This window comes from Dreissena polymorpha, chromosome 1 (genome assembly GCF_020536995.1).
Source record: "Dreissena polymorpha isolate Duluth1 chromosome 1, UMN_Dpol_1.0, whole genome shotgun sequence".
NCBI lineage: Eukaryota > Metazoa > Mollusca > Bivalvia > Myida > Dreissenidae > Dreissena > Dreissena polymorpha.
Window position 1 is genome coordinate 122,821,113 of NC_068355.1, and position 27,479 is coordinate 122,848,591.

A 27,479-nucleotide genomic window follows, 5' to 3' on the forward strand; every position below is an offset into this window, starting at 1 on the left:
TGTAAACCTTTCATTGGGAATTTTTAGCTCCTCTTTGGGAACAAGGGCTGTTTGTAAAACATGCATGCCCCCCTCACTGGGCTGTCAGTTGTAGTGGCAGCCATTGTGTGAATACGTTTTTTGTCACTGTGACCTTTGACCTGAAAATCAATAGGGGTCATCTGCCAGTCATGATCAATGAACCTATGAAGTTTCATGATCCTAGGCTTAACTATTCTTGAGTAATCATCAGAAAACCATTTTACTCAACTGTTTCGAGTCACTTCGACCTTGACCTTTGACCTAGAGACCTGAAAATTAATAGGGGTCATCTGCCAGTCATGATCAATGTACCTATGAAGTTTCATGATCCTAGGTGTAAGCATTCTTGAGTTATCATCTGGAAACCATTTTACTGGTTCAAGTCACTGTGACCTTGACCTTTGTCCTAGTAACCTGAAAATCAATAGGGGTCATCTGCGAGTAATGATCAATGTACCAATGAAGTTTCATGATCCGAGGCGTAAGTGTTCTTGAGTTATCATCTGGAAACTATTTTACTGTGTCAAGTAACCGTGACCTTGACCTTTGACCTAGTGACCTGAAAATCAATAAGGGTCATCTGCGAGTCATGATCAATGTACCTATGACGTTTCATGATCCTAGGGCCTTATTATTCTTGAGTTATCATCAGGAAACCATTTTACTGTTTTGAGTCACTGTGACATTTACCTTTGACCTAGTGACCTGAAAATCAATAGGGGTCATCTGCCAGTCATGATCAATGTTCCTATGACCAGGGATTTCAATAGATTTTAAAAACCAGGAGTCAATGACCCCTGGACTGAAATTTTGAGGAGTCAAATTGAAAAATGGTGGGGTCAATTTTGAAGCGCGTTAATTGTGTTTTTATCTGTATTATTCAATTTTTTTAGTCTACAAATATGCTCTAAGAGTAACACAATATCTTAAAAAGTTATACTGCTTTATTAAATAACAATACCATGATACATAACACAACATATTTTAATGAATTGGTACATTAAATATACTTCCTTATAGTTATAACACATTTAAGTCTTTTAACACATTTATTTAATTTAAGATATGTATCGGTAGTACCTTTTCATCACATATTTAATGTCATTATATTATCATCATCCCTATGATAGCTTTTCTAACAAATCACAATCTAAATGCATGGAACATCTAGTATATCTATTACTGTTTATCCGAATACTATACATGTCCGAAATATGTACACTTTTGAATGCCCTTACCTGTAGTAGTTTTACTTTAATAATCCAAATTTTTCTTGTTGTTATCGGGTTTAACAAACCTTATCAAATGTGTGTTAAATTCGGTTAATGCTTTCTCCATTATTGAATCGCCATTACTTGCAATTTGAATCGCCAACTTTGAATTGAACGCGGGTTGAATGTTAAGTCCGCCATTTACAATGTCGAAGGTCATGACGCAGCAAGTTAATTCTACTCGGACAATTTATATCTTATCGAGAAAATGTGTTTTCTCAATGGTTATGTGTAGTATTATTACTTGTTAGTATAAAAAATGAACTGTGATTCCAGTTTATTTAAGATGGGTGTTACTCGTAATTATCGGTGGATTAACAACTGACAAAACTCGCTGGACTTCGATCTACTATTGGATCTACGTAATTAATAGACCTTTGATCAATATGATTTTTACTTTAATTAATTTTGCCGACTTTCTTTAACCGTGCCGTGTGAAAAGTCTGCAAAAAACCTGCAATTATAGGATGGTCAATCAATTATCACGTAATCACTGCTGCTAATTACCCAGTTATTGGGCACGCACTATTTTGACGGTGACATGTGTATTGGAAGAGATGAGATAAGATAAACAACGCCCGGGGTATTCCCTCCATTATAGACCGAGTTTCAAATACTGAAACATTAATTTCAATTAGGAGCACAGCGGGATTTATTACCATGGAACTCGAGATGTTAACTGACTGACGCACGGGTCAAATTTTTGACGTGTCAAAATGACGCACAGCAGAAAAAAGGGTTGCGTCAAAAATGAGTCATTTTTAATTTGCTCGCGTCAAAACGCAGGATTCTGCGTCTATTGAAATCCCTGTATGACGTTTCATGATCCAAGGCCTAAGCTTTCTTGAGTTATCATCTGGAAACCATTTTGCTGTGTTGAGTCACAGTAACCTTGACCTTTGACCTAGTGACCTGAAAATCAATAGGGGTCACCTGCGAGTCACGATCAATGTACCTATGAAGTTTCATGATCTACATGTAGGTTTATGCGTTCTTGAGTTATCATCCAGAAACCAATTTACTGTGTCAAGTCACCGTGACCTTTGACCTTGTGAACTGAAAATCAATAGGGGTCATCTGCGAGTAATGATCAATGTACCTATGAAGTTTCATGATCCTAGGCGTATGCGTTCTTGAGTTATCAACCAAAACCCATTTTTCTGTGTCGAGTCACTGTGACCTTGACCTTTCACCTAGTGACCTGAAAATCAATTGAGGTCATCTGCGATTCATGATCAATGTACCTATACAGTTTCATGATCCTAAGCGTAAGCCTTGTCCATATATACATGCATACAAAATATGAAGGTTATATCTCAAGGGACATAGAAGTTATGAGCATTTTACGAAACCTAAACACAGATTTGAAAACCTAAACGCGGACCCCAAGTTCAAGGTCAAGGTCACAGAGGTAAAAAATTGTGTGGGTATGGACAGGCCTTGTCCATATACACATGCATACCAAATATGAAGGTTATATCTCAAGGGGCATAGAAGTTATGAGCATTTTTCGAAACCTTAACGCAGATTTCGAAACCTAAACGCGGACCCTAAGTTCATGGTCAAGGTCACAGGGGATAAAAAAATTGTGTGGCTATGGAAAGGCCTTGCCCATATACACATGCATACCAAATATGAAGGTTATATCTCAAGGGACATAGAAGTTATGAGCATTTTTCGAAAACTCAACACAGATTTCGAAACCTAAGCGACCCTAAGTTCATGGTCACGGGTAAACAAGATGTGTTTGTGAAACACAATGTCCCCCTATATGACGTTTGACCTTGACCCTTCACCACTAAAAATGTGCAGCTCCATGCAGGCTTTTTCCGCTCCATTTTGGGAAAACAGGGTTGGCATATTGACCGGTCAATTGAGTATTGACCGGGCCGGCGGTCAATACCCGGTTAAAACCGGTCAATACTGGTCATTACTGGTCTTTACTGGTCGATTGAAAATTGTAGCATTTAAACATTACAAAGGAGCCATTTTATATTAAATCAATAATTATTCTGTAATTGATAAACTTTTTGCTGAGTTATTTTTTGTAAAAAAAATCTTTAAAGCTGTAAAAAGTTACTTCTTTATTATTTATGGAAACAGCCTCAAATACATAAGGACTAAGGCAATATCTTTATCTCAGTGTATCACATCTGTTACTAAAGTACTATTGTAGGTACCATTGCATTTCACTTATCTATTGATATATCTATTTGATAAGCAGATGGACAAACAGAACTCTTGTGTATTCTAGGGTTATAAATCTGGCCTCTTAGTTGGTAATAAAATGCATGCAGTGTTATGTCTCTGATATTGACAATTAAGCAAATCTGCCCTTCGGCTATTTCATATCACTCACACAAAAGAAGATTACATTGTACTTACTATTAATTTAATAGTTACTTCTAACTTGTTTCCTTTCTGTATTAAGAGGTTTTTTTCCCTTTCATATTAAAAAGTTCAATTGGTATTCAAATGAATAAACAATCAAAGTTCTTGATTTTGCCAACAAATAATGTTTTCCAATTGTGGGTCTACTCTTCTTTTCAATTATTTTTTTCTTTTAATAATTATTTCTTATTATGTTTTTATATTCTTATATCAATAAAAAAAAGTTTTTTACACTATTTTGTTTAAAAAGTATTTAAAGAAATCAATGCAAGAATACATGACAAGTAAGGATTGTGTCAAAAAGGTGCCATTTAAGGCCCTATTATAAGTTTTGGGTGCCCCAACCTGTATAGGTGAGAAGACTGATAGAAGACTGTGGGGACAGTGGGGTATGAGGAACAACGCATACACAGTAATTTACAGGTTCTTGTTGAATCAAGCATAGAATTATCTGAGCATCATAATTCATTAGAATTGAAAAAAAGTTCAATCGACCAGAAAAATCCAATTGACCAACTTTGACTTATTTGCAAAATTTTGAGAGATTGGCCTACAAATTGCATTTACATGTATAAAATAGTGGGTATTAATAGCTTAAGACATTATTGGCAACATGTCTGTTTAATTTATATTATCAATATTGTTTAATTAGGCATGGAATATAAATTACAATTGGGGGTAAAGTTCAATTGACCAGTATTGACCAGTAATGACCACTTCGGGAGTATTGACCGGGGCGGTTTTAACCGGTAAAAACCGCCGGTTAAAACCGGGGGCGGTCGATTGGTGCCAACCCTGGTAATGGTGATAGTTGCGATTATTTGGGGGTTTTATTATATGTTATCTTAAGTTGTCGTCAGTTTTATTGCTTCAGAGATAAGGCAACATTGAAATATAACGACTTTGCGCTTAAATGTGAAGTCTTTGTCACAGTTTACGAAACCGATTCAAGACTGTTACCTTGACAACCATGACAATCAAAAAGGTAAGTATCGATTGTTTTTACATGTATTGGTTGTATTTAAATGTTACATGATATTTCTGTTTCACTCGTCAAAATGGCAAGTTCAGAGTGTATAACGCCTTGTAGAAAGTTAACGTTAGAATCTGATATTGCAGATAATGTTGAGACTCATTCAAAAATGCAATTGGTGCCCCGCTAACATTCACCAGCTAACAAAAAAAAGAAAACAAAGACAGTTGTTAAACAGAATTTCTTTTCTTTCAATATGATTTCCAACACACAAGTTATTGTGTGAACTCTTTAAATCCTCAAAACTAATTAATTCATTCACTACAGGATGTACTGTTTTAAAAAAGGTGAACATTGTTAAGCACATGAAAATCAATTTGACATTTGATACACAAAAGCTTATTTTATTTGACAGTGATGTGTTATGGGCTCTATGTAGTAGGTCATATGCTAGAACTTATTATGCCCCCCTTCGAAGAAGAGGGGGTATATTGTTTTGCACATGTCGGTCCGTCCCTATGTCCGTCAAGTACATTGATCATGACTCGCAGATGACCCCTATTCATTTTCAGGTCACTAGGTCAAAGTTCGAGGTCATGGTGACCCGAAATAGTAAAATGGTTTCCACATGATAACTCAAGAACGCTTATGCCTAGGATCATGAAACTTCATAGGTACATTGATCATGACTCGCAGATGACCCCTATTGATTTTCAGGTCACATGGTCAAAGGTCAAGGTCACGGTGACCCGAAATAGTAAAATGGTTTCTGGATGATAACTCAAGAACACTTATGCCTAGGATCATGAAACTTCATAGGTACATTGATCATGACTCGCCGATGACCCCTATTGATTTCAGGTCACTAGGTCAAAGGTAAAGGTCACTCAACTTAGAAAAATGGTTTCCGGATGATAACTCGAGAACGCTTACGCCTAGGATCATGAAACTTCATATTTGCATTGATCATGACTTGCAGATGACCCCTATTGACTTTCAGGTCACTAGGTCAAAGGTCACGGTGACTTGACACAGTAAAATGGTTTCCGGATGATAACTCAAGAAAGCTTATGCCTAAGATCATGAAACTTCATAGGTACATTGATCATGACTCGCAGATGACCCCTGTTGATTTTCAGGTTACTAGGTCAAAGGTCAAGGTCACAGTGCCAAAAAAACGTATTCACACAATGGCTGCCACTACAACTGACAGCCCATATGGGGGGCATGCATGTTTTACAAACAGCCCTTGTTTATATTATTTATATGCTACACATTGATTGATTACTATTATTATTATATATATATTATATTTCCCTTTTTGTATTTTCAGATTACCAGAAAGCGGCTGAAGCACCCAAACTGTGGCAACATACACATGCTAAGAAGGTGTCATTCAACAAAACAACTAATTGAATGTGCCTTTATTAAATGAACTTGTTAAATGTGTTGTTATTATTAATAATACTGTTATTAATATAAATCAATTTATTAAACACACTGTAAAATGCTCAGTTTGTGTGTGTATTGTAATAACATGTTTTTCATTGCCCCAATGTAGCCCCAGTGTGATGACTTCTTTTTATGCCCCCGAAGATGGGCATATAGTTGTTGCATTTCAATCTGTCTGTCTGTCTGTCTGCACACTTTTGCATTTAGGTTTGGAAAAATGCTCATTACTTCTACATTGTATGTCGCTTCAGATGTAACCTCCATATTTGGTATGCATGTGTATATGGACAAGGCCTTTCCATATCCACACAAATTTGACTCCTTTAACCTTGATTTTGAACTTAGGGTCCGCGTTTAGGTTTCCAAATCTGCGTTTAGGTTTCGAAAAAGCGTTTTTCGGGGGCAAACGTCTTCATATGGAGATATGGAGACAGCTCTTGTTGACTTTGGCAAAAGTAAGTGGCAACAACTTTTTAAAGCCCAGAGGGAATCCTGCTTTAAAATCAAGAAGGGCAAGTTGCAGAAAAATACACTTATCGGTTAATTTCAAGCCCCGCTGTGCCCCGGTGAGGGACCGTGAAATGGCCTGTTGAAAGCACTGTTTTGTACAATAAGGTAGAATGACTCAGCACTATTGCATTTTTTTATAATGCCCTTGGCAATTTTTTTCGCTTATTGGGAAAAGTACTGGAACCAGTCCAATCGGGAAAAATTAGTGCAAAAAACCCTGATATTTTGAAAATTCGGGTCTTGAAGTCTTCAGATTGGGAAATTAGTGTATTTTATTTTGTTGCTAACAAATACTTTAAAATTGATAACTTCAGTGGTTTTCATGATGTCAATATTATATTTAATTATGTTTAAGCCATAGAGCTGCATAGGAAAATTAACTAAATGTTTCATTTTAGAAAGAAACAAAAATGGACAGCAATTGGGAAATTTTTAGTTTTTCCCCATTTTTAGTACTTTATAAAATAAGGAAAAAATTGCTAGACCTGAACAAAACTATATATGTACCACCAGTCCTGTTTACTTAGGAATTTGGCTTATCTAGCGAAAGTTTCAGGCAGACTCAGTCCATGAGACTTGTCTTAAAGTTGAAGACTAGATTCAAAATATTAACATTGTATGCTTTTATGTTTGAATCATGCTCATGGCTAGCAAAAAGAATAAACATTGTTTAATGTATTATACTTTTTATAGATACTACATTGGTTTCATTTATTTGTGTTGACATTAAATTTGATGAACGCATAAAGACATTCAATTTCATGAAGTCATAAAATTTGCTATGTTTATTGGATTTGGATTTCTAATTTATGCATTGAAGCTCAAAATGCATTTGGTTTATTTGTTTTTCCATTCTTAACCCTTAAAGCGCTGGAGCTGAATTTTAAAGGCCTTTGCAAACCGTTTGGATCCAGATGAGACGCCACAGAACGTGGCGTCTCATCAGGATCCAAACTGTTTGCTATTCTGATAGTATTCTTTAAAAAAAACGAAGAAAATGCTAATTTTAGAAATTCTGCAGACGACATTTTAGCAGACGACAAATTTCCCAGCATGCAAAGGGTTAAACCCCTAATCCCCACGCAGCAAACACTCAAATAATGTGTAAATATCAAGCAATGTCAGCTTCCTATCCCCTAAATATGGTTATAACATTTGGTATATCTATGTAGTGAAGCATCCAATTAGCGTGTTAATTCAAAGGTGCAATTAACCGTTATGGCAACAAATAGTCTAATAAGCGATACCCATCTTGTCTTTGCTACATTGTAAGTGTAATAAAAACAGGGGTGCTATTTATGACACTTTAAAACAATTACAAATTAACAAACTGCGAAATTGGACATTTGCTGACCATTAAGCATTAACCATTCAGATACTTTGTTAGTTTAATCTAAATTATTTTGAAAGAAGTAGTGTCTTCCATTGTTGGAACATCATTATTAACTACTACCATTATGCAGCATGCTATCAAATACTAATATAGCACCATTATAGCAAAGTTATAGTCAATAATTCATGCTTTTATTATTTCTTTATTACTATGAGCATTCTCATTGCAAAATGACATTTTCATGTCCCTAAACCAGGCTATATCTGGTATTTATATTGCAACTTCACTTGAAATAGTGTCTAAGCAAGGGTGTGATTTTTCAGGTTATCTGAGGGTCATTTCCGTGATAGGCATAAATTCGTAAAAATTGGGAAGGGATGTACAACCCATTCCGTGGGCATATTTCATAGCGTCCCGAAAATTGGCTGCCTGCGAAACCTCTTGGCATATGGCACTGATATTTTCTGTCTAAGCATTTTTCGAAACCAGGCTGTCGTTTCACAATCTTCCAATTAAAATTGGTCTTTGTAAATGTGCTTCATATTTGTTTGCTGATTCATTTTGAAATGGCGCCTTTGTGAAGCAAAAATGAATTGAATGAAGGACGAATCTCACAAAATCTCGGAGATTGAAAAACTATTAAAAAACAAATTTAAATGGGAAAGGAAAGAAACAACAGTGGATAAAATCAGAAAGCGATACCACTTTCTGAATATTGTCTTGATAAGGCTCAAGTCATATTCCTTGTGAAAAAATCTTGATCAACGGATCCCTTTGTAAATTGTCGTTAGTTGAACACTGTAACAATGTGGACCTTATTTCGAATTTAAAGACATTGAGCTTAAACGAAAGATTTCCTTCATTGACCACAGGGAACGGAACACATATTGATTTTCATCAAAATTAATACTGATGACTTTGCATAGTATGTTAAATGTGAATGTAAAAAGGTTTTTGTAAAAAAATGTTGTAAATAAGTTTTAAATGGTGTTTGTTTAAATGTCTGTTTTAAGGTTTGTCATTGCGTTATGCACTTGATTCGCGTAGTCGAAATCAGTCTACAAAATTTTCTTCCGCTTAGACTTCACATCAATCAAGAGTAAGGAATAATACTGGTTTCACAGTTAAACATTCATTTCCAAGACATACAAAAAAAAAAAAAAAAATTAACAATAATTATAGGTGTGAGGCAGTGTATGTCAGTATAGTTATTCAAATACACACAAGAGACAATTTTCTGCTTTAAAAAAAATAACAAAACAATTCTTTTTATTAATATGGTCAACATTATTTATATTTTGGTACGTCTGTGTATGTTCGTTTGGTTCTCGTGTTGATGTATATAAGCAAATCTATGGGTTTTAACATGTAAGCTTCTTCAATATAGTTACTGACCAACAAAACCATTGTTTTGACAGATGACATCCGATGGTACCGGAAGTATGCAGAGAAGCTGACAAAATGTTAACAAAATTGCATATAAGTAAACATATCAGCATATTATCTGTATGTGTTTCTAATTTTCGTTAGTTTGAAAATCATTGAACATTTGTTATAGTATACAATCAATATTTGTTAATATTTCTACTTGGCGAATCACCGAGTGTTAAGAAGTGGCGTTATTCTGTGAATCGATGCTAAGGCAGAAAAAGCTGTGTAACTCAGAGAATTATCACCAAGTGCCTTGGCATATGCCAAATGAATAGTCATTGTGGAAGCGGAGAAACTTTTCAAACAAATATCTGTGCACAGCACAGTCGTAAGGAATTGACATCTCGCCAACTGTCAATCAGATTCTTATCCAAATATCGATTGACCAATCAGCCATCGATGAATTGTGTGCGCAGGTTGCTAATGACCTGTCTACCATTTTCTAGGCAAGCTCAGAATGTCTGAAGTGGAAATGTGGTCCTGACAATAACAATATGTAGAATTACCAAAAATACCAAAAACCCCCTTTGGCAAGTGACCGTAAAATGGCCTGTGGAAAGAGCTGAAGTGTCGCTGATATGATTGTATACTTCTGCAGAACGTATTAAATGTATGTGATTGAAATGTGGCCAAAACATTTGCAACATTAGTCAAAGCACTGAGATCTTATTGTTTTAATAACAATAGTTTTTCACCACCACCAACTAGTGCTGCAACAATACGCCAAAAACCGTATTGCAATATATTGTCAGTTCAAAAACCCGTATTGCAATATATCGCAATATATTGCTTACTTGTACCAAAATTATAACTTGCCAATTACCTGATTATCCCGTTTATTCCAGTTTTAAAGCAAATTCTGGTATATATTTACTATAAATGTGCTCAAGAATAACAAGAAACACAAACATTCGCAAATTTTCTTAAGTATCAAATACATTTTGGCATTCGTTACTTTTTAAAGATGTGATGAAATAACGTCCAACCGGGGCGTTTTTTTCCACTGAACATGCGTAATTCACCTGACGTGATGTTCCTGTTTTTATACAACACAAAATACACCCATACTTTCCATGCCACGTTCTACATGACTGTATAATTTTAGCGCGCTTTTTATTGAGACAAAGGATAAAGCACTTTTTATTTGGCGGTATAATTTTTTATTGTCGCATTAGCATTAAAATTTGGAAGCGTAATTCCGAAGTTCGGAATACAAATTTAATAATGCTCAATTCAGAATCAAACAAAACATTTACAGCTGTGCGCAATTAATTCAACGATAATCTGTTCAAAAGCATCGAACGAATGCTCCGATGTAACAACGCTACTCCGTATAATACACTTTCAGAATGCTTTTTTTACGGAATTTTTTTTTACACTGCTTTGTTTTGTTTACCTTGTTATCATTATTTCGAATGGCTTTTCTGGACGAAATGTGAATGAATTTTTGTAAAATGTTCGTACCGGTATGATGAAAATCGTATCGCAATACAATATGCGAATTGCGTATTGCGATATATACCGATAAACCGGTATATTGTTGCAGCACTACCACCAACAGAAACCTAATATAATTTATGATATTTTTAATGATGCAGTTGTATTAATAGCAAATGTTTACCGATACTTAATTGAAGAAACGTGATGCTCTGGAAAAGTGGAAAAAACAACACTTACCGCCATATCTGAACATAACTCCCTCAGCCATGCACCTTTGTTTGCTCCAACATTGACTGACTGACTGACCTCAACATAGGGTTCACTTTAGAATGACTGACTATTGAGTGCCATAATGATAAAGTATTTAGGAATAAGAACAGGGTTGGCATATTGACCGGTCAATTGAGTATTGACCGGGCCGGCGGTCAATACCCGGTTAAAACCGGTCAATACTGGTCTTTACTGGTCAATACTGGTCGATTGAAAATTGTAGCATTTAAACATTACAAAGGAGCCATTTTATATTAAATCAATAATTATTCTGTAATTGATAAACTTTTTGCTGAGTTATTTTTTGTAAAAAAAATCTTTAAAGCTGTAAAAAGTTACTTCTTTATTATTTATGGAAACAGCCTCAAATACATAAGGACTAAGGCAATATCTTTATCTCAGTGTATCACATCTGTTACTAAAGTACTATTGTAGGTACCATTGCATTTCACTTATCTATTGATATATCTATTTGATAAGCAGATGGACAAACAGAACTCTTGTGTATTCTAGGGTTATAAATCTGGCCTCTTAGTTGGTAATAAAATGCATGCAGTGTTATGTCTCTGATATTGACAATTAAGCAAATCTGCCCTTCGGCTATTTCATATCACTCACACAAAAGAAGATTACATTGTACTTACTATTAATTTAATAGTTACTTCTTACTTGTTTCCTTTCTGTATTAAGAGGTTTTTTTTCCCTTTCATATTAAAAAGTTCAATTGGTATTCAAATGAATAAACAATCAAAGTTCTTGATTTTGCCAACAAATAATGTTTTCCAATTGTGGGTCTACTCTTCTTTTCAATTATTTTTTTCTTTTAATAATTATTTCTTATTATGTTTTTATATTCTTATATCAATAAAAAAAAGTTTTTTACACTATTTTGTTTAAAAAGTATTTAAAGAAATCAATGCAAGAATACATGACAAGTAAGGATTGTGTCAAAAAGGTGCCATTTAAGGCCCTATTATAAGTTTTGGGTGCCCCAACCTGTATAGGTGAGAAGACTGTTAGAAGACTGTGGGGACAGTGGGGTATGAGGAACAACGCATACACAGTAATTTACAGGTTCTTGTTGAATCAAGCACAGAATTATCTGAGCATCATAATTCATTAGAATTGAAAAAAAGTTCAATCGACCAGAAAAATCCAATTGACCAACTTTGACTTATTTGCAAAATTTTGAGAGATTGGCCTACAAATTGCATTTACAGGTATAAAATAGTGGGTATTAATAGCTTAAGACATTATTGGCAACATGTCTGTTTAATTTATATTATCAATATTGTTTAATTAGGCATGGAATATAAATTACAATTGGGGGTAAAGTTCAATTGACCAGTATTGACCAGTAATGACCACTTCGGGAGTATTGACCGGGGCGGTTTTAACCGGTAAAAACCGCCGGTTAAAACCGGGGGCGGTCGATTGGTGCCAACCCTGTGGGAAAACGCCACACTGGAATTTTGGGAATTTCGCGTCGTGAAAACCCCCATTTTGGGAAAAAAATTAATCGCAAAATTGGCTCAATTGGGAAAAATTATAGCATGTAAATTATTTAAAACAGTGTTTCTTATATTTCAAAGAAGCCGTTAACTGGTAAGTAACGACTATTTTGATAACTTATTATTAAAATTTTACAAAATATTATGAACATGTGTGATTAGTGCAGGTTTTTTAATCTGAATTTGGGGAAAAGGCTTGGCCTTTTTGAGGTGAAAAAAATCGCGGGAAGCGCCGGATTTTGAGGATAAAAAGTTAAGTCTTAAATAATCATTAACATATTTTACAGTTCTTAAAACAAATTCAAGGCAACAGATAATTTAATCATGCAATACTTTCTATTTTCTACACCAGATCAGGTCAACTTATATATTTAAAGGGTAAAAAAAAAAAAAAAAAAAAAAAAAAAAAATTTTTTTATTTTTTTGAATTGGGAATTTTTTTTTCAATTGGGAAAAAAACAACCAGATTTGCATTGGGAATGGGGCCGAAGTTCGGACCCGTGGCATAGGGCGGAAAAAGCCTGCCATGAGATACACATGCATGTCAAATATAAAATTGCTAGCTTCAATATTGCAGAAAATACATTACATGAGCAATTTTGACCCATATATTTGACCTAGAAGGATGACCTTGACCTTTCAACACTCAAAATGTGCAGCTCCATGAGATACACATGCATACCACATATCAAGTTTCTATCTTCAATATTGCAAAAGAATTGATAAAATAAGCGATTTGGGCCACATATATTTGACCTCTGACCTTGAAGGATGACCTTGACCTTTCAACACTCAAAATGTGCAGCTCCATAAGTTACACATGCATGCCAAATATCAAGTTGCTATCTTCAATATTGCAAAAGTATTCATAAAATAAGCGATTTGGGCCACATATATTTGACCTCTGACCTTGAAGGATGACCTTGACCTTTCACCACTCAAAATGTGCAGCTCCATGAGATACACATGCATGTCAAATATCAAGTTGCTATCTTCAATATAGCAAAAGTCATTGCAAAATGTTGAAGTTGGCGCAAACCAACCAACAGACCAACCAACAGACCAACAAACAGACAGGGCAAAAACAATATGTCCCCCACTACCATAGTGGGGGACATAAAAATTGTGTGCGTATGGAAAGGCCTTGTCCATGTACACATGCATACCAAATATAAAGGTTATATCTCAAGGGACATAGAAGTTATGAGCATTTTTCGAAACCTAAACGCAAAGTGTGATGGAAAGACGGACAGATGGACGGACAGACAGTCCGATTACTATATGCCCCCTTTTCTTCGAAAGGGGGCATAAAAAAACACTGTAAACACAATCGCAGTTCTGCAGACAGATTTCGTGCGCATCACTAAACAGACGTTGTTGGTTACCAATTAAGGAAAGCGATGAATAAACTTAAACAAGAGCACTGCATAACGGATGCCACGCTTGGCTGTGGGTGCATTTTTGAAGAAATGAAAGCTTTTTTTTAAGAGGTCACACTAAGACACAGTGACCTTGACCTTTGATCTAATTTTTGACCCATGGGGGTAAATACCCCCACTTTTCAAAGCATGGGGGTATTAAATGGTCAAATTTTGCCTTGCTTGAAGGGTAATTTGCTAAAAGTTAAGCAAGAATATAGCCGAGGTACAGACACACTACTTTAATCATTTTAAACACAATAAACCATTAACTATTTGTATTCCTTCATAGTAGTAGGTTTCTTAAAGTGTTTTTGTTTCTTAACTGTCCTTGGTTTATGAACTTTGTCCTTATTGTCCACCACCGTGAGCCACGGAAAACTTTTTTGCCAACTTTCAAAAGTTGTTTTATTAGCGTTTAAGTGTGTCCTTTTTTATTTGAAAACAGAGGAAATTAAATCAATATTGGCAGTACAATGCTTTTACTCGATGCAACTTTTGCCGTATAAAAAGAATCAATTTTACTTTGAGAAGTAATTTGTTTTGGCTTCGAAAAAGCCATGCTGACCTCTTCATGCAGATAAACACATAAGCACTTGACTGTCTGTTAAAAAAATTAATACTAAATTTACCATACGTCTAGAATCGGACCGACTGTTTGGGATTTTCAATCGGTCTTTCATGACCCCAATCGGTCTAGGACCGACAAAACCGAAAAAAATATGATCCCTGGTCTAGATGATACAGAGTATACATACCGACTGGCTAACTATTTTTTTTAAATCCAGAACACAAATTAGCTCTAATTTTTACGATAACAAGTCTCATATTTTGGCAAAAGACAATCGGCTGTTTATATTTATCCCCATGTTTTTCGGAGAAAAAGTGGGGATGATGTATTGATGTGCATCTGTCCGTCCGTCCTGGCCACCTGCTCCTTCTACACTATTAGCACTAGAACCTTGAAACTCACATACATGGTAGCTATGAGCATATGTGCGACGGTGACAGTGACAGAATTTTTATCTGACCCCTGGGTCAAAAGTTATGGGGGTTGGGACAGGCCGGGTCAGAGATTTTCACTCATTTTTTTAATGTTATTTTACATTAACTTCTTCATTTCTGCACCGATTTACTTCAAATTTATACTGAGCCTCTCTTATATCAATATGGTTGATCTCAACTATGCATGGCCCCATAACCAACCCTGGGCCGCCCCGGCCACATAGGCCAAGCCCACCCAAAATTGCCTTTTACTATAATTTCTTCATTTCTACACAGATTCACTTCAAATTGATACTGAACCTCTCTCATGACAGTACGGTCAATCTCAGCTATGCATGGCCCCATCACCAACCATAGGGCATCCCGCCCACATAGGCCACGCCCACCCAAAATTGCCATTTACTATAATTTCTTCATTTCTACACCAATTCACTTCAAATTGATACTGAACCTCTCTTATGACAATACGGTCAATCTCAGCTATGCATGGCCCCATTACCAACAGGGCTTTCTACAGGCCATTTAACGATCCCTCGCCGGGGCGCTTGAATTTCGAAATCAAGAGTCCCCGGGGCACTTGAAATTTTCCAATCAGTGTATTTTTCAGTAAAAGAAAGTGGAGATAGTAAAAAACAATCAAGGTTTCTCTATTAGTGCATACAATATTCCCTGTTTTAAAAGAGCACTCGGTACCTACTTTCACAAGTAATCGCCATAAACACCACATGGGGTAATGGATAATCCACTGATAAGAGAATAGCATGACGCACATATCAATTATTCAAAATTGCCTTTTACTATAATTTCTTCATTTATACACCGATTTACTTCAAATTGATACTGAACATCTCTTATGACAATGCGGTCAATCTCAACTATGTATGGCCCTTTTACCAACCCTGCAGGCTTTTTCCGCCCTATGCCACGGGTCCGAAATTCGGTCCCATTCCCAATGCAAATCTGGTTGTTTTTTTTCCCAATTGAATTATTTTTTCCCAATTCCAAAAAAAACAAAAAAACAAATTTTTTTTTTTTTTTACCTTAAAATATATAAGTTTACTGATACAGTGTAGAAAATAGAAAGTGTTGCATAATTAAATTATCTGTTGCCTTGAATTTGTTTAAAAAACTGTAAATATGTTGATGATTATTTCAGACTTTCCTTATTTTCCTCAAAATCCGGCGCTTCGCGGCCTTTTCCCCGAATTCAGATTAAAAAACCTGCACTTATTTCACATGTTCATAATACTTTGTAAAATTTTTATAATAAGTTATCAAATTGTCGTTATTTACCAGTTAACGGCTTCTTGGAAATATAAGAAACACTATTTACATGCGATAATTTTTCCCAATTGAGCCAATTTTGCGAATAATTTTTTTCCCAAAATGGGGGTTTTCACGACGCGAAATTCCCAAAATTCCAGTGTGGCGTATTCCCAAAATGGAGCGGAAAAAGCCTGCCCTGGGGCGCCCCGCCCATAATAGGCCACACCCACCCAAATTGTCTTTTACTATAATTTCTTCATTTCTACACCTATTCACTTCTAATTGATACTGAACTTTTCTTATGACAATACGGTCAATCTCAACTATGCATGGACCCATTACCAACCATGGGGCGCCCCTGGGTGAAACATGCGGCGTGGGGATACGCGTCAGCCTCTGCCGCGCCATTTCTAGTTTTTTATTACGTTGTACGAAGAGAATTTACATCATTTGCCTAAGTCCAGATTGGCTTGCTTAAATGTACGCAGGGAAATGATAAATTGCAGTGATTTTTTTTTATTTTTTTTTGTTACAGCCTGTGGCATTTGGATTGGGAAAATTAGCGCGATAAACCATGAAATTGGGAAAAATAGTGCGATAAACCATGAAATTGGGAAACATTATAAATATGATTATAAGAACAGAATAAAAATTGCTAAGTTCATGTTTGACAGCATTTTTATATTATAAAGTGTTGCTTTCATGTCTTCTTACAACGTTTAGTTAATATCCTTCCACATGCATATTAAACTTGCAATAATCTATAGATTCTTCAATATACATGTACCATTATCATTTAAACATAATATCTTTAAGAGTATGAATTTAATTCAGGATGTTTTTCTAAAGTAAAATATGATATGGTGAAAACATTAACAAATATTAACAAACACGCATTTGTGTTCTTGCTGTGTTAATGTTGTATTAAATGGAGCTAAAATAATTCATTTCATTTGTTTACCTTTTAATATCTTGCACAATTGACATCCTCAGTCCAATGCTATATCACCAAACTATACAGCGTGACAAACATAATAAAGCAGAATATGCATATGAATCTGAATATACACAGATCCACTAACATATAAATCAAATCATGTTTGTTTCTTTCCATTTTCGAACGGTTCTCGTCTTAAATGCTTTAAATTTGTGAACTCAAATTTCCCAACACAGATTTCTGTGACGCACATTCACTGTGAACATTTATAATAAATATTTGTTGTTGTTCATCTCAAACATAGTATTTTGCGGTAAGTGACACACACATCAATTTATCTTCTAATAACCATGTGATATCCGGGACCGCTGTTAATTTTAGTGTTATTTATCATTTTCGCTGCTCATCGCAAACTTCTCGGCTGCTTGCCGTCATCTGGGACGTGTGTAAAAACAGGCGTTAACAATCGGGATACATCGACTGTCGTCTGCATCCTCCGCAATATAGAGAGAGATGGGTGGATAGCAACTTAAAATCATATTCGGCTACATTCGCGAACATTCGTAAGTCAGTTGTCATTCGGCGAAGACTCGACAAGCTCGATCGGCACTCGTTCTACAAAATTAACGCTAAATGACATTGTAATCTTATTGGCTTCATTGGGAAAATTTGGTCATTTTTGGGGAAATTTTGGTCAGATTTTTGGGAAAAAACGTCATTTTTTGCAATCGGGAAGCAGCCAAATATTGGCGGTAATTTTGGGCAAAAAAAATCACTGAATTGAGCGTACAGTACAGCCAAAGCGGCACAAACATAATCCGCGGCTACGCCACGGCCAGATTATTAGTCCGCGGCGGCCGAATCGTGTGTTCACGCGGCGTATCGCCGTGGCACTCGGCATCGACGCCGAGTCTGTATTCACCACGCGTACTTTCGCGGAGTAAATCCGCCGCATACGTACGCGGCGGATCGAGTGAAAAGATATCCACCTACATGTACATACATGTATGTGTAGCGTAGAATTAATTACGCGCAACTGTTTATGTTTCGTTCGATTATCACTATTAAATTTGTAATCCAAAACACACTTCCGAATTTTAATGCTAACGCGTCCTTTGGCAAATTCTAGCGTCAAATAAACAGTGCTTAAATATCCTTCGTTTCATAAAAAGCGCGCGAAAATTATGCAGACATGTAGAACGTCGTTTGGAAAGTTTGGGTGTATTTTGTGTTGTATAAATACATGAACATCACGTCAGGCGTAAATCGCGTGTTCAGTGGAGAAAAAAACCGCCCCGATTAGACGTTATTTCATCATCTCTATAAATAGTAACAAATGCCAAAATGTATTTGATACTTAAGGAAATATCGAAATGTTTGTGTATCGTAAATATTTACCAGCATTTGCTTTAAAACTGGAATATACGGGATTATCGGGTAATTAGTAGCGATATTAACTGTATAATATGAACAAAATTAAACGTGTTTATATACGCATATTCAAACAATAGTTATAATAAGCTGATAATTAACAAAACTACAAATACGTCGTCACCGTCTTGATTATTGATGTGGCTTCAAACTGCTAATTTTCTCAGCTAAAATATTATAGCGGAATCAACATGCAATTAATTTATAAATCCACCATATGCTGGAGCCTTGACCACTTGTATGTGCGAAAACATAATTACGTGACCTTGTTTATGTGTGAAATACATACGCTACGGGCGGGAAACAAACTTAATAATTGGCCAGACACATTAACTATGCTTACATGTATATGCTAATACAATCCGCGCACAATAAATTTATTATGATTTTAATTATTATTATAATTGTTCTTTCAAAATTTGTTAACTACATGTAACTAATAATTAAAAAAAAAAATTTCATGATCGCATCGACTCGGCATCATGTCGCGGACCGCGGCATGCCTCGGCGGACAGATGCGAAGTTTCGCGGTGAAATGCGACTTGCCGCCGCATACTGACGCGGCTTCAACGACTGACGCGGCATCGACTCGTTTCGCCTTGCCGCCGCGGATCGCGAAATACGTTTGTTCCGCTTTGGCTGTACTGTATCTTGATATTTCTAATGCGTATTTTACGCTGATACGCAGCTTATTTAGAACGCTGCGCAGTATTACAGGCTTGGCGAAATTGGAAAAAATATGCCGGTCATCCAGACAGGCATTTCAGAAAATGTGCCGGTCCGGAGAAAACTTAGCCGGACCGAAAAAAACAACATTAAAACGACATATTGGATGATGTCTGATTATACTCCTTTAATTGACGTTTCGGCATAATGCCTTTATAAAAACAATGGAAATAATATGTTAACTACATTTTTACGTCTTTTGACTGCATAATTTAAATAACAGTCAAAAGAAGTAAAAATGTAGTTAACATATTATTTCCATTGTTTTGATAAAGGCATTATGCCGAAACGTCAATTAAAGGAGTATAATCAGAGAGTTATAATTATTAAATATCCCTACGGATAATTAAACTATTGGATGATGATCATCCAACGAAATATGTATCAGTGCATCTTAATGGTCAAACACAGGGGACAAAAATTCCACTCGTCCGCTCGTATTGACGAGTGAAATCTTGAAAGGACGAGTGAATTTCCCTAATGCTCTCGTCCTACAGGACGAGTGAAAAAAAGCTGATGTTAAAAATGAATTTTCTGACCAGTAAGACTATTTTTCATTTAATAAAATCATTTTCTAAAAGCATATCTATTCCGAAAGTAGAATGCGAATGAACCGGAAATTGTAATTGTAAATTTTATACAGCAGGTGCGTGTTGTTATGCGAGACTTGTGTCCCGAGTAAATATTGGCTTTTTGGTGTAAGCTTTGCGCGTACATGTTGACAGGGAACCATGCGACTGCAGTCTGCAGTCACTGTTAGTATTGACTTTTAAAGAATTATTTAAGCGCTAAGTACGGTTTAAAACCAGATTTAAACCAGTCTGAGTTTCGTTTGAAAAATGTCTGCCATACGAGCGTTCTTAAAAGGGGGCGGGGGCGATGTTCAAACGTCCGAAACGGAAAGCACGCGAGCATTAGAAAAAATTTTATTTTGTGTTCCTCATAAATAAAGTAACTTATTTCACTGCTTAGCAGTGATATACTTTAGGAAATTTTATAAGTCATATCAGCCCTTTGCAATCTTTATTTCACACATATTTGATGGACGAGTGCGTGTGTTTGCAGGACGAGTGAAAATTTTAATGCACTCGTCCTGCAGGACGAGTGCAGTTTATGAATATTTTTGTCCCCTGGTCAAACAATACTTAACTGACCAATTATATCCATTTAGGCATTAAAACGTCAACTCATTAAGTAACAAGAAGTATCGAAAATAAAATTGCGGTTAACGAACACTAACTTGTACAATGTAAAATGATAACATTTTTGGAGACCAATGACGAGTGCATGTTATAAAGATATCACTAGAACATTGTTTATATTTAATAAACAACCTTTTTAAAGCCATGCTTCATAAAGAAATGCATATTTTAATGTCCTTATCTACTCGAAAAATATGTCAAAACTATCAAGATCTTTTTTGTTAGAACGCAGTTGCCGATTTTGTGACTGAGTTTGAAGTAGGTGTTGTGTAACGAGTCGGATTTGCTCTTCGGGTTTGCTTTTTGAATTTTCACTTTCTGGCGCGCGGTCATTTCAGGAATGCTTCCTGGTTCATGTTAATTTATATGTTATTAAAAATTGTTATAATATATTATTCCCATTATAAGTAAACCATAATTAAACCATTCAAATTAATATAATGTCAACAATGGCAGTGTTTTTTTTCACCTATAGGGGAATAGTGGCGGGGCCAAACCAAAGGGGAAAAATGCGTCGTTTTTTAGGAAAAGGGGAAAATTAAGAAGTCATTCTTTTATATGTAATGATATTTATTATATGAATACACGTGTATGTATGAATGTAATATTCACAGCTGAATGTCTCTGTTCTTTTTCTTAAATATATATCAATGATTTGTTCAACATAAGTTTCAGCCGTCTGTTCAGCCATCATGCACAGTTATCAGTTTTTCAAGCCAATTAGAGTCTAATTGTGATTTTTTTAATCAATAAAATGGCAAATTTGAGCATTTTTTATCAATAAAATGGGCCAAATTAGAATGTTTTTATCAACAAATATTGACACAATATAGATACATCAGGCCTTTTCATGGCCATTTTGGATAAAAAAATTATTTCATGAAGCCCACTCAGTGTTTTTTTTTATGGCAATTTCGGGGCCGATATTCGGCCCCATTCCCCTTAACAAAAAGTATATATATTTCCCCGATTTTGTAGAAAAAAATCCCCTCCAGAAAAAAAAAATTATTTTTTTTTTAGAAAGAACTCTATGATAAATATTCATTTCATAACAACTAACAAAGTATATAACAAATTAATAATATAATATGATTTTGAATTATTATATTATTATAAAGAGTTACATAAAATTTCCCAAATCAGTGTACTTTTCATATGAATTTCATGCTTTTCCCAAAATGGCAAGGAAAAGGCCTGATGTATCTATATATATTGTGTCAATATTTGATGATAAAAACATTTTAATTTGGTCCATTTTATTGATAAAAATATGCTAAAATTTGCCATTTTATCGATTAGAAAGTCCCAATTAGCCTCTCAAAATGGCTAGGAAAACTGATACTGTGCATGAAGGCTTAACTGTCTGAAACTTATGTTGAAAAAATCATTGGTATATATTTTAGAAAAAGGACAGAGAAATTCAGCTGTGAATATTACATTCATACATACATGTGTATTAATATAATAAATTTCAGAACATATAAAAGAGTGAATTTTTAATTTTCCCCTTTTCCAAAAAAACGACGCGTTTTTCCCCTTTGGACGGGCCCCGCCATCATTCCCCTATTTGTGAAAAAAACACTGCCACTGATTTGGGAAAACCTAATTTAATATAACTCTTTATAATAATAAAAAATTATATTAATTATAGTTATATACCTTGTTAGATGTTTAAAGAATGAATTTGAGATATATCTATCATGAGGCAGTTGTTTCTAAAAAAACTTTTGGAGGGGATTTTTTCAGAAAAATTGGGGGAAAATATATACTATTTTTAGAGGGGAATGGGGCCGAATATCGGCCCCGAAATTGCCATAAAAAAAAACACTGAATGGGGAATAAATTAAATAAAATGTAATAAGAAATTTATTAATTGTCATATGTAAAAAAAAATGTATTTTGTTTTTAATTTTTTTTTAAAGGGCAGGGGGAGCCCTAGGAAGGGCAGGGCGGAGGTTTGGAAGGGCAGACTGGCAGTTTCAAAGATGTAGGTGGAAGCACTTTGATTTTAGAGCCAATGTTCAAATGAGCACGATTCGGACAGCAGACACGACAAAGGACACGATGAGCTGGCTATGACAATACCTCGTTTTTTTTTCCGAAAACAGCCAAGCTAAAAACACATTTAATTTATCTGAATGGCAGCCTACGGACGTTTTCCTTTGCATGCAACCTAAAAAACACGACGATATTTCAACACACTATTCTTGCTGACATTTTCATTTTGAAATTTCAAACAGTGGAATTTTTTTATGACTGTTCGACTTTTAGAGGTTAAATAAAATAACATGATGTGCCAAAGATCGATGTCCTGCAACCTGCAGGGCCCTCGATTTGCACTTTTTACCGCCGATATCGGCCGCTTCCCCAATGCAAAATGTATACTTTTCCCCCTATTTTGTGGAAAAAATTCTCCTTAGAAAAAAAATGAAAACAAAAAAACAACAAATGCAAAGCCCGAAACACTGAACAGATATGGTTAGTGTTTTCTAGCCTGGTCGATACGGCTGTAGACAGGAAATATTACATTTTGCGCACCTGCATGATTTATACACCATTACTGACGTAAAAAGCACATTCATGCAGTTTTTTTTAAAGAGAAGTTTTTTTAAGATAAACAATATCGTTTAAAGGTAATTGGCAGAGCGTTTTACGACATGGGATTTTAGAGCTCCAGATAAGGTTTTGTGAAATACTTAAATTACTACCAGATTTTCAAAAAGAATTCTTAACTCTGAAATTTTATTCTAAACGTTACTACTAAGTTTTGGAAAATAATTCTTATTTTTAATAAAAGACCTAAAATTAAAATAAACATACTAGCAACTTTATTTATACGAGTTCAACAGTGTCTTTTCAGTATTATACAATTTTATTTTTCAAATACCTTCATATGCCCAAACTGTGCTTAGATTGCATGCCTTAGATGAATTTTTACATACCGTATACGTGCGCTTATAAGACGCATTTTTGAGACTTAAATTAATAAGTTACAGTTGGGGTCGCGTCTTATAAGCGAGATACTGGTGAAAATAAACAAAAAAAATCAAAATATCGAGTTTACTGGGCTTATGCTAGCCAAGTTGGACACTTGTCAGTTGTTTTGAATCATCGCGGCAGCCATTTGCATTTTCTCTAAAGTCTGTATTGGCCCGTACCGTGTATCGGAACGCTATGTTAAGGTACTGATTTATTTGTAATAAAATGTATTGTTACTGATTTTGTTGTCTATTATTTTTAATTTGAATTTTGTTTTTTTTGGGGCGTAAGACGTTATATTGTCCGTGATTATTCTTGAAAAGTTTTTATCACCTGATTGTCTGCGCGCGACGCCGTTAAATGCCATATAAATTGGCCATTATAGTGTACGTGTGTAAGCGGCAACACGATGCCAACATGCTTAAAACAACAGCAAAATCAATTCTCAGTAAACACGCTGCCGATTACAAATGCTATTTGACAAGTTTGTATCACCTTATCGTCTTTGTTCCACGTCGTTAATTTTCAATTAAGACATAATTGGCAATTAGGGTATCCTCTGAAATAAGTTACCAGTTTGCAACTGTCAATTGTTAAATTAACACGTTTATTCAGACGAACCACTAATACCGATGACACATTATTTATTAGGGGCCAACAACAACGGGAGCAAAGAGCGACCGCATGCAATTATCCGCATATGGCTTTCTTCTTGACACGTGATTTCGATCTGCGCTTCGGAGTCTATCACTCTATCACGTGATTGGCTAATTTTATGAAAGTAGGCGTTACCTATTGTTGATAGACAATGGGCGTAAAATTTGCATAATCTAGGTAATAAAACTAAACGCTTTCAAAATATCTGCCTAGAGATTTCAATACCTGTCAAACAATACAATTAAGATGACTGACACGATCAATTTTGCTTGTGCATTGATATTACGAACGTAATATGTTTTATGTTTGCAATTGTTAGGGCAAATGATTAATACGCAGTTGTTAGAAATTTTGTCAATTTGATAATTATTTTTATTGCATGAATAATACTTAAAAATAAATTAAAACTCACTTATATATCATAAAATAAACAAATATTATTTACTTTGTTGTTTGATTGTTTTATTTTTCAGACTTACTAATACTGTAAAACCATTAAATTTCGTGTGGTACGAATTTTCGTGGATTTCGTTGTTCCGCCGAACCACGAATTCAAGTACCAACGATTACTTTTACATTTTTAATCCGAAATTGGTCCTTTCCGAATGTCATTGCGGACATACTCTATTTTTTTCGGTTATCAGAGATATTTGATTGAGATATGCTAGGTAATACAGTATGTTGTTTTCTTGATAAGTGTTTGGGTAATAATACTTTTTAAATCAAGCACGCACTTTAAACTGTACATCAACGATTGTTCTCTTTTACTTGACGTCGTCAAATTAACAGTTTGCAGATTTATCACATATGTCAATTAGTGCCAATTAAAGTTAAAAGAGACAAAACGGTTTTCACACCTGTATTTTGGGGACCTTGTTACTCAACTGTTTCTACTAGGGGACCGATTTAGCAGAGAATTGCAAATATTGTCAAAACAACATTGATGGCAATTAGCGAGCGGGGACACACAAGATCGCCGCTTTATTCGCTTTTATCGACAATTATCGGCAACACTTTAATGCTTCAGTGCACATTAATCACACGCCTTGCTGTCAACACACATTAGCAGATTATTCTTCGTTATTACTCTGGTTGTTTTTAGAAAAGTTTAATTATTATGACTGTCAATCTTCACCGAAAATTTGAAATCCACGAAATTACGTGTCAATGAATTAGTTGTTTTTATTAAACCACGAACTTTCATACCGACAAATTTCTTTACGTTTACAGTAGTATGCAGCGCGAGTTTGAAAAATTCTCAATGTTTTACTAATTGAGGATTTTCTTTAACATTCTGCCATTTTTCGGCCATTTTACGGCCGATGAATACGGCAAAATTTGACCACGTCTTACACGCGGGTCAGTCTCAAATCCACCCATTATAAAGTCCGAAGTCGTGGTGCGTCTTATAAGCGAGGGCGTCTTATAAGCGCACATATACGGTACTTCACAATTAAAACGAGTCTCCCCTTACATCTTTTCAACGATTAGCCACGGGACTTGTCCCTTCCACTCGTTCAATGTTTTTTTTGTGTTTAAGTTTGGACCTGTCGTGGCGCGTTTTTGTTTAGCTTTTCCGACTGTGTCGGAAACTGCACATACAACTACCTATAAGATTTTTTCTTTAATGTCTTTCTAAACATTTAACTTCAGCTCACTTTGCGTACAATATGTTAAAAGCGTGTTTTTGGACGCTTTGCAGTTTTTTAGGACGCTCTCTGGGCGCCGCCATTGTTTATTGACAGATAGACTGTATACGCCGCTTTTATTGGAAAAATGCGCTTTGTTAAACAAACCCGATAACCATTCTATATAAGCACCGCAAAGATCTTTCATACGCGAAAAGAACTCAATAAAAATTGAAACGAACCGATGTAAAAATTAATATTCGTAACTGGATTTTGTAATTCTTAATGGTACGACAAGATTTTAAAATAAATACGTTACGGACTTGAAATTAATTCGTAATTACGAAAATACGACCCTTATCTGGAGCTCTGGGATTTTGTTTGGGAAAACAAACTCCGGTACATATTGACCGTGTACGTTCAAGTACATTTATCGTACCTGGGGTACATGTAAGCATACTTAATAAGAGTACCTGGGGTACATGTATGTAGTACCCGAGCCGACAATGACCAATTAAGCATAATTAAAAGTACCCTTGTTACATGACCAATCGCAACTAGACAAAAATCTTCCGATCCGCGAACTTAAATTTTCAACAAAAAAAAACAAACAAGATGTGTTTGTGAAACACAATGTCCCCCTATATGATGTTTGACCTTGTAGGTTGACCTTGACCTTTCACCACTCAAAATGTGCAGCTCTATGAGATACACATGCATGCAAAATATCAAGTTGCTATCTTCATTATTGCAAAAGAATTCATAAAATAAGCGATTTGGGCCACATATATTTGACCTCTGACCTTGAAGGATGACCTTGACCTTTCACCACTCAAAATGTGCAGCTCTATGAGATGCACATGCATGCCAAATATCAAGTTGCTATCTTCAATATTGCAAAAGTCTATGTTAGCGTTTCCGATCGCCAAAATCGCCAAAGGCGATTGAATCTTTCAGCTGGCGATTAAAGTTTAAAATGTTAATGAAAATGGCGATTGCAAAAAAAAACCTGATATTTTTCTTTAAGTATATAATATTCCCTACTTTTAAAGAGAACTCGGCACCGATTTCCACATGAAATCGCCATAAAAGCTCCAGGTGGTAATAGATAGTCCATTGATAAGAGATAACCGGATGCCCGTATCTTATATTCAAGCCACATAACACAGCAGGGGTTTTTTTTAGAAAAAGGGGAAGACGCTGGACGCTGGGTAAAAGGGGAAAATCGAGCGCGAAAGAGACATATTTGGGGAAAAAATTAAAACTGTTCATTTCAATGTCTATAACTCACCTACAGACTTCAGGTTTTTTTTTAGAAAAAGAGGCATGTCTCTGACCTTTTTGTTTTTAAACACATGAACAAGTATGATATTAAAGTCAAAGTCCTAAATAAAGTTGCAGGTGTAGATCTAATCATGGGAAATGTTTTCAACTGGGGCCGGGGAACGATGTCAATATTATGATTTCAATTTCATGATGAATGGGTTGACAATCTAGATCTGCTACAGTATCGGAAGGGAAAGGTGCGGCAGCTGCCGATTGTCTACTTTCACTTTCACAATAATCCGACAGTATTAATCGATGTTGATTACATGTACCTCCGAATCCTGCTGGGTTTCAACGGTTT

At 35.4% G+C, this 27,479-nt stretch overlaps 1 protein-coding gene across 1 annotated transcript in view; it reads right to left on the bottom strand.

The window, feature by feature from the left end:
- Positions 1 to 27,479, bottom strand: part of LOC127847490 (uncharacterized) — a 45,470-nt gene that overhangs the window by 12,118 nt on the left and 5,873 nt on the right. The window lies entirely within an intron of this gene.